Genomic DNA, 7,397 nt, shown 5'->3' on the forward strand with positions numbered 1-7,397 from the left:
AATCGGTGGTTAGTGGTGTGTCACAGGGATCAGTGCTGGGACCACAACTGTTTACAATATACATAAATGACCTGGAAGAGGGGACGGAGTGTAGTGTAACAAAATTTGCAGATGACACAAAGATGAGTGGGAAAGCGGGTTGTGTAGAGGACACAGAGAGGCTGCAAAGAGATTTAGATAGGTTAAGCGAATGGGCTAAGGTTTGGCAGATGGAATACAATGTCGGAAAATGTGAGGTCATCCACTTTGGAAAAAAAAACAGTAAAAGGGAATATTATTTGAATGGGGAGAAATTACAACATGCTGGCTGCGGTGCAGAGGAACCTGGGGGTCCTTGTGCTTGAAACTCTTTTGGAGTAAAGTACACGAGCTCCTTCAAGCCAGATTTGAACCAGCGACCTAAGGATGACTTTTGCTGAGTATTCCACTACAGTCCTCCGCTCTACCAACTGAGCTATCGAAGGGAAGCGGCTCCTTGTGCTTGTCCCAAAAAGTTAGTTTGCAGGTGCAGCAGGTAATCAGGAAGGCAAATGGAATGTTGGCCTTCATTGCGAGATGGATGGAGTACAAAAGCAGGGAGGTCCTGCTGCAACTGTACAGGGTATTGGTGAGGCTGCACCTGGAGTACTGCATGCTGTTTTGGTCACCTTACTTATGGAAGGATATACTAGCTTTGGAGGGGGTACAGAGACGATTCACGAGGCTGATTCCGGAGATGAGGGGGTTACCTTATGATGATAGATTGAGTAGACTGGGTCTTTACTCGTTGGAGTTCAGAAGGATGAGGGGTGATCTTATAGAAACATTTAAAATAATGAAAGGGATAGACAAGATAGAGGCAGAGAGGTTGTTTCCACTGGTCGGGGAGACTAGAACTAGGGGGCACAGCCTCAAAATATGGGGGAGCCAATTTAAAACCGAGTTGAGAAGGAATTTCTTCTCCCAGAGGGTTGTGAATCTGTGGAATTCTCTGCCCAAGGAAGCAGTTGAGGCTAGCTCATTGAATGTATTCAAATCACAGATAGATAGATTTTTAACCAATAAGGGAATTAAGGGTTACGGGGAGCGGGCGGGTAAGTGGAGCTGAGTCCACGGCCAGATCAGCCATGATCTTGTTGAATGGCGGAGCAGGCTCGAGGGGCTAGATGGCCTACTCCTGTTCCTAATTCTTATGTTCTTATGTAGGCCCCACAGATATACATGGAAAGGTTATGACAGCACAGCATGTGGTGGCCTGCTTGTCAGAAACAACATTACAGCGGAACAAAGGGAAGCATGGTTTTGCACCATAATTGCGAACAGCCTGCCCAGTGTCAAGGAAAGGGCAGATCTCTGGTTCATCCCGGGGGACCCCAATCTCACCGAAGCCATCATGATAGGCAGACTGGCTGCCACACGGCGGCGGGATGGGGAGGATGAGGGGAAGCCAGAGAAAACAGTAAAAGGCCGGGTGCATGCGGTGCAACCCAACCAAACCCCCAAGAGAGAGAGTCGCATCAGGAGGGTGGACATCTTCCCGATAGAAGGCGGGTGTCTTATGGGTGCGGTAAGCCTGGCCACTACCGCAGCAACTGTAGGGCTAATCCCTACCGCATGAAAGAAGTAAAAACATCCACGGAGGTGAAACCGGGTAATGAGAAAGCGGATGTCACAACAGTGTTTGAAACCACTGTAGAAACCCTCAGGCAGCTGCTGACAGGTCCCGGCCGTATCAATGTAGCGGTGGATAGAGAGATCCCCACAGCAGGAACCATGACTAGCACCCACGAAGCCTGCCTACCTGTATCCTCTGGACTATGACTCGTGGGGAAGACCGTGCCTGAAAATGGAGGTGGAGGGGGACCAGGGAACTTACTTGTTGGACACTGGGGCTTCAAGCACCCTTGTCCACACAGATGACCCGGCCTCCTCGCCCCTGTCCAGCGGTGTGCCCTACGAGCTGGTCGGCCTCACAGGGAACGAAAGAATAGGGTATTTTTCGATCCCACTGACCCTTAAGTTGGGAGCACTGACCACCAAATGGAAGTGCGTCCCGATAAGGTGGGAGCAGGCTAACAAAGGTATATTGGGGGCAGACATCATTATAGCCCACCAGATCCTGGTGGATCTGCGAAATCACTGCTTATGGGGAACAGTGGACCCTGGTACAAACAACGAGGTCATGCTTATAGAGAGGATACAAGACAAAGGGGCTCTGTGTACTGTGAAGCCAAAAGGGGGTTATGACTTAGAACTTCTGGTCAGGGACACCCCGGCAGAGTATGAGCCAGTCTCGCAGCATTTGCCACCCACAAACACGACTGTGGGAGAGTCACTGGAGTAGAGGTCAGGATAGATGGGGATCCCATGTCTTGACCTCAGAGGCAGTATAACTTCCTGAGAGAGGCAGAAGCCGACTTGGAAGTGGCACTGAGCTCACTGGTGGAGCAGGGTGTGTTGAGACCTATAGCCACGCACGTGAACTGTCCCATGTGGCCAGTCAGAAAACCGGACAACTCGTGGAAGGCCACCATGGACTACCAGGTGCTCAACAGAAATATCCCGGCTTGTGCTCCTACAGTGGCAGCAGTGGCAGACCTGATCAGGGAAATCCCTGCATCTGCAACCACCTTCACAGTCCTAGACATTTCAAATGGCTTCTGGTCTATCCCTGTGAGGAGAGAGGACCAGTACAAGTTTGCTTTTACCTTTAAGGAACAGCAATATACTTGGAGCTGCCTCCCTCAGGGATTTCACAACAGTCCCAGCATCTTCCACCAGTGCATGGCGAACTGTTTGAAGAGCTTCAGCCAGCCACAACAGTTGGTGCAGTATGTGGACGATCTGCTCCTTTTCACTGACAACAGTAAAGAGCATGGTTCCCTGCTGACAGAACTGTTGGCTGTGCTCAAGGAGGGGGTTTTAAGGTCAACCCCAAGAAGGCCCAGATAGGGTTAAAGGAAGTAAAATTCCTGGGTCTAACACTCAGAGCATGGGAATGAGGTATAGATGAGGCCCGAAGGCAAGCCGAGCAGGAACTCCCGGTCCCGACCACCGTATCCGGAGTCGGGTCTTTTTTAGGGATCACAGGCTACTACAGAGATTTCATTGAAGATTATGCAGCAACCGCAGCCGCTCTACTCAGGCTCCTACACAAAGGGGTCGAGTGGGAGTGGGACCAAGGCTGCCAAGCTGCATTTCTTCAGTTGAAACAGAACCTGCAGACGGCACCTGCACTGGGGGCTATTGATGGAGGAAAGGATTTCTATTTAGAAGTAGCAGCCAGCGGGGACAGTCTGAGTGCAGTGCTTTTACAGGAAGTGGTGTACTCCTCTAGAGTCCTTGCAGAGGTGGAGAAGGGGTACTCCAACTATAAAAGGCATCTGTTAGCCACTCAATGGACTGTGAAAAGAGCCCAGGTTTTCACAGGAGTATCCCCTATCACACTCCTCACCCATCACACCCCGACCCAGATGTTGTTACATGGGAGAATAAAGGATGGAACAGTCAGCAGTGCCGGGACACCGATTTTGGATTTCGGGCAGCGGTACATCCCACAGGCCGCAAGATCTACGTCGATGGATCCAGTTCGGTGTCCGCAGGTACAAGACTCACGGGTTGCGGAGTTTGGGACCCCGAGGCAGGCATAGCCTTGGCGCTTAAACTCCCCAGCACCCTGAGCGCCCAGCAGGCTGAACTGTCAGCAGTGATGTACGTGATGACACACCCCGAGGAATTCCCACCCCGTACACGATTTGTTCGGACAGTATGTTTACTTGCAATTCGTGTACAGAGTATCTGGCTATTTGGTCACGCAGCGGGTACACATTCGCAGATGGGAAGCCCCTGGTAACCAAATCCCTGCTAGTAAGGATCGTGGCAGCCCTAGGGAACAATAAAGATGTCTACATCCACAAGGTTAAGGCACATTCTAAGACAGAGCCCAGGGCAGAGGGTAACCAGCGGGCGGACCTCCTGGCCAGAGAAGGAGCCAAGACAGGTCGCTTCTGGGACCCGTATGAGAAAGGCAGGGTGATAGCAGCTAGAGGCAAGCCAGGGAAACAAGGGAGCGCAGGGGTAGCAGTGGCCCCGGACCTGAGAACGGTTCAGGCGCAGGACCCCGTCCTCAAGGCTGCCATAGCAACCATCCTAAGTGGAGGAAAGGCAGAGAGTCCATACAGTGCCGCAGATATAGCTGTCAAGTAAGGGATGCTGTTTAAAGGGGATAAGTGGGTGGTTCCAGCACAACACCAGCGGGAGTTCCTACAACTGGCTCATGAGGGTCCAGGTGCGGGACACCCCGGGCCAGAGTCCACCTGGCAGAAGGTGGAACAGGCAGCACGGTGGCCAGATCTCCGGAATAACGTCCGTGATTTCTACGCAGCCTGTCTGGTGTGTGCAGCCAACAACCCAGACCCCCAGAAGAGAAAAGCATCCAAGGGACACATCAGGCGGGTAGAGGGACCATGGCAGTCGATCCAAATCAACTACATAGGGCCCCTACCAACCGCTCAGTACAAGTACTGTCTAGTGCTGGTTGATGTATTCTCCAAATGGATGGAAGCCTTCCCTTGCCGAACAGCTACTGCATTGGGGACGGCCAAGATCCTCGTCAGGGAAGTGTTCTCAAGGTGGGGTCTGCCGCAATTTGTGGAGTCCGACCAGGGAAGCCGCTTCACTGGCCAGGTGATGCAGGCCACCTTAAAGGTACTGGGGATTAAAGCACGGAGGCATGTGGCGTACAACCCCCAGTCCTCAGGCCTTGTAGAGCGTCTCAACTGCACCATCAAGGAAAGGCTCCGCAAGGATACAGGGAATTCACCCCAGATGGGTAGCGGTCTTGCCACTGGTCCTTATGGGGATCTGGGCCGTCAGTCGAAAAGCACAGGGTATTCACCCCACGAGCTGATGACTCCAGTACACACATCGGTGCCGGGTCTCACCGAAGGAGAGCTTCAGGAAGCTAACCGAGACCGCTTTGCTGGGAATCTGCTAGAACAGCTGCAGTAGATTCACTGGCAGGCAGCCACCAACATAGGAAGACAGCACTTTAGTAACAAGCTGCTGCTGGAACCCCATAGCCACCACGACAGGGAAATAGGCGACCAGGTCATGGTACGCAGCTTCGCCAGGGTGGGGGTGTTCAAGCCACTGTACATGGGGCCCTACAGTATAGTGGACAAGGCAAGCCCTATGGTTTATGCGGTCCAATTACCCCGCCGGGTAAAGTGGTACCACATAAACCAATAAGCGGTTCGACCCTACTAGGGCAGGGAAAAGGAAGGCTCCCACAGGTAAAGAAACCTCACGGGAGGCAGAGGACATTCCGGTGGATGTGGAGGCTGTAACAGAGGTCAACCCCGGCCCCGAAGCCCCACATCCCGGAATAGTCCACTGCCACAGTAGGACCATCACACAGCAGAGTGAAGTGGCACAGCCTGATAGGCAGGAAAGGGACTTAGCACAGGAGAAGGGAACTCTGTGCAGTATAACGACAGGGCAGATAGAGGAAGGGATAGACCAGTGGGAGGACCAAGGGGTGCAGCCCGTAACATGGGACTCCGCGCCCCTGGTTAGGCGTAGTTCCAGAGTGGGGCAGCCTAGAATGCCTTGGTCCCCCGTATATCTTCCCGCCCGTCCCAGAGTCAAACGAGAAAAGAAGCACAAGAGTGGTAGACTCTGTGCGGTAAGAGGGACACCACCGAAAGACCCGGGAAAGATCCCAGACATCAAAGGGCTCACAGAAATGGAAGCAGGACATTTAAAATAAGTCCTCCTGCAAAAGGGGGCAGTCCGACTCCTGGGACAAGGTCAGCAAGATGGCCGACAAAGCCAAGTCAGTATCAGAGACTGACCTGGCCACCCGGAGATGGGTGGCATTGTATATAGCCCGGTGTTCTGTATATAGTTTAGGGAGATTTTAAAGTGAGGTGATGGTGTTACTCCAGTCTAGCCTGAAGAAGTCTAAGGCAAGACTGTGTTCAATCTTGTGTTCCAGAAGATGCTCCGGACCGTCGCGATGTTATTTACCTACCTGGGGATCTGCACCGGACAGAAACTCGACATCGAGATGTCTTTGACATACGGGTGCTCCGGGGGGCAGGGCGCCAATCGTGACCACGGGAGAAGGGATCATGGAGGCAGAAGGCCAGGCCACCTACTTCCACAAGGGGAGATGGCCTGGGTGGTTGGGTTCGAATTCCACTCTGTATTCGAGCCATGAGAGTTTTACCTATGGGGAGGCCTCCATCCCTTGCCCCGAAATCGAGATGGCCATGTCCGGGTTAGGGTGACAGAGGGAAGGAGAGTGTGTTTAAAGTGTGTTGGGGACATACCTTTGGGACGCTGGTGGTGGCTCAGGAAACTGAGCGCGGACGTCGAGGACAGCAGCTCAGATTGGGAACGTCTGAGCAATGACACCTACCGGACGGTCACGGGGTCACCAGGGGGGGGGGGGTCACTGTGTGTTGGGAGAAATAGTGGGCCTATGATCAGGGGATCTATACAGGCCCATGTGGGGGGGGGTCGGCCCAGGTGTGCCCAGCGGGTTTGTCCATTGCCTTTGCCAGATGGTGGAAGGACTCGGGGAAGGGGATGGAATGGGATCGCAGCAGGGAAGACTGTGCTCCCTCGCTTCCGGGTACCAGTCAACGCCACCGAGCTGCTGGCTCAGGTGAAGAAACCCCTGCCCACGCTAAAGCCCATTGACAGTCATGGATGTCCGCCCACCACTAGGGGACCTGGGAATGGATTAGTGCTAGTACCGACAGATAAGTTAGTATACCAGGGAGTACATTATGCTGCTGCTTCAGTAATTCTAAACCTGACAGAAGTTCGCCTACCTGTTTTCTGCCCCAGAGAAACCGAGTTGTTGTACCAAGCTCTACTGAAGGAAATGTTCAGGAGCTTCTACGAGCTGGACTTTGGGAACGACAATGTGGCAGACCTGTATAGACAAGAAGATGGGGCCATCCGCCAAGCCAGCACCCCTGTACCGTGTGGAGAACATTGGAGTCATTCGCGGGTGGGTACACGTCCATTTCGCAACAGTCCCACCCAATGTCATTGTGTGGGAGCGCGCAATAAGGGGTACAGACCTATCTGGCTGCTGTAGCCGGGGAGCACAGGTCATCCTGTGTCCCCAGCACTTGAACGTCTTCGGGAGGCCACAGTGCAGGTTTAGCACTGCTGGGGCAGAACCTATGAATTGCACGATGGAGGTGATAGCACCTGGCCACAGATAGCATGTAGGTTGATACGTCCTTACTACACAGTATAAATGCACACGAGGCCCATGCTTGAGAGAAGGTCAGTCTGTGACCTGTCCTTTATTCCTTAGCACTCAAGTGATGAAGGTGGGTGGAGCTTCCCCTTTTATACCTGAAGGTCCAGGTTAGGAGTGTCTCCCACCTAGTGAT

The 7,397-nt window shown here is 53.1% G+C and overlaps 1 non-coding gene across 1 annotated transcript; it reads right to left on the reverse strand.

Moving 5' to 3' along the window:
• Positions 1-371: 371 nt before the first annotated feature.
• Positions 372-464, reverse strand: trnay-gua (transfer RNA tyrosine (anticodon GUA)). Its single transcript has 2 exons — positions 428-464; positions 372-407 (listed from the first exon to the last, which is right to left on the reverse strand). It is a non-coding gene; the product is annotated as a tRNA-Tyr (tRNA).
• Between the last annotated feature and the right edge of the window lie 6,933 nt (positions 465-7,397).

The sequence above is a fragment of the Pristiophorus japonicus genome, chromosome 5 (assembly GCF_044704955.1).
Source record: "Pristiophorus japonicus isolate sPriJap1 chromosome 5, sPriJap1.hap1, whole genome shotgun sequence".
NCBI classification, from domain to species: Eukaryota; Metazoa; Chordata; class Chondrichthyes; family Pristiophoridae; genus Pristiophorus; species Pristiophorus japonicus.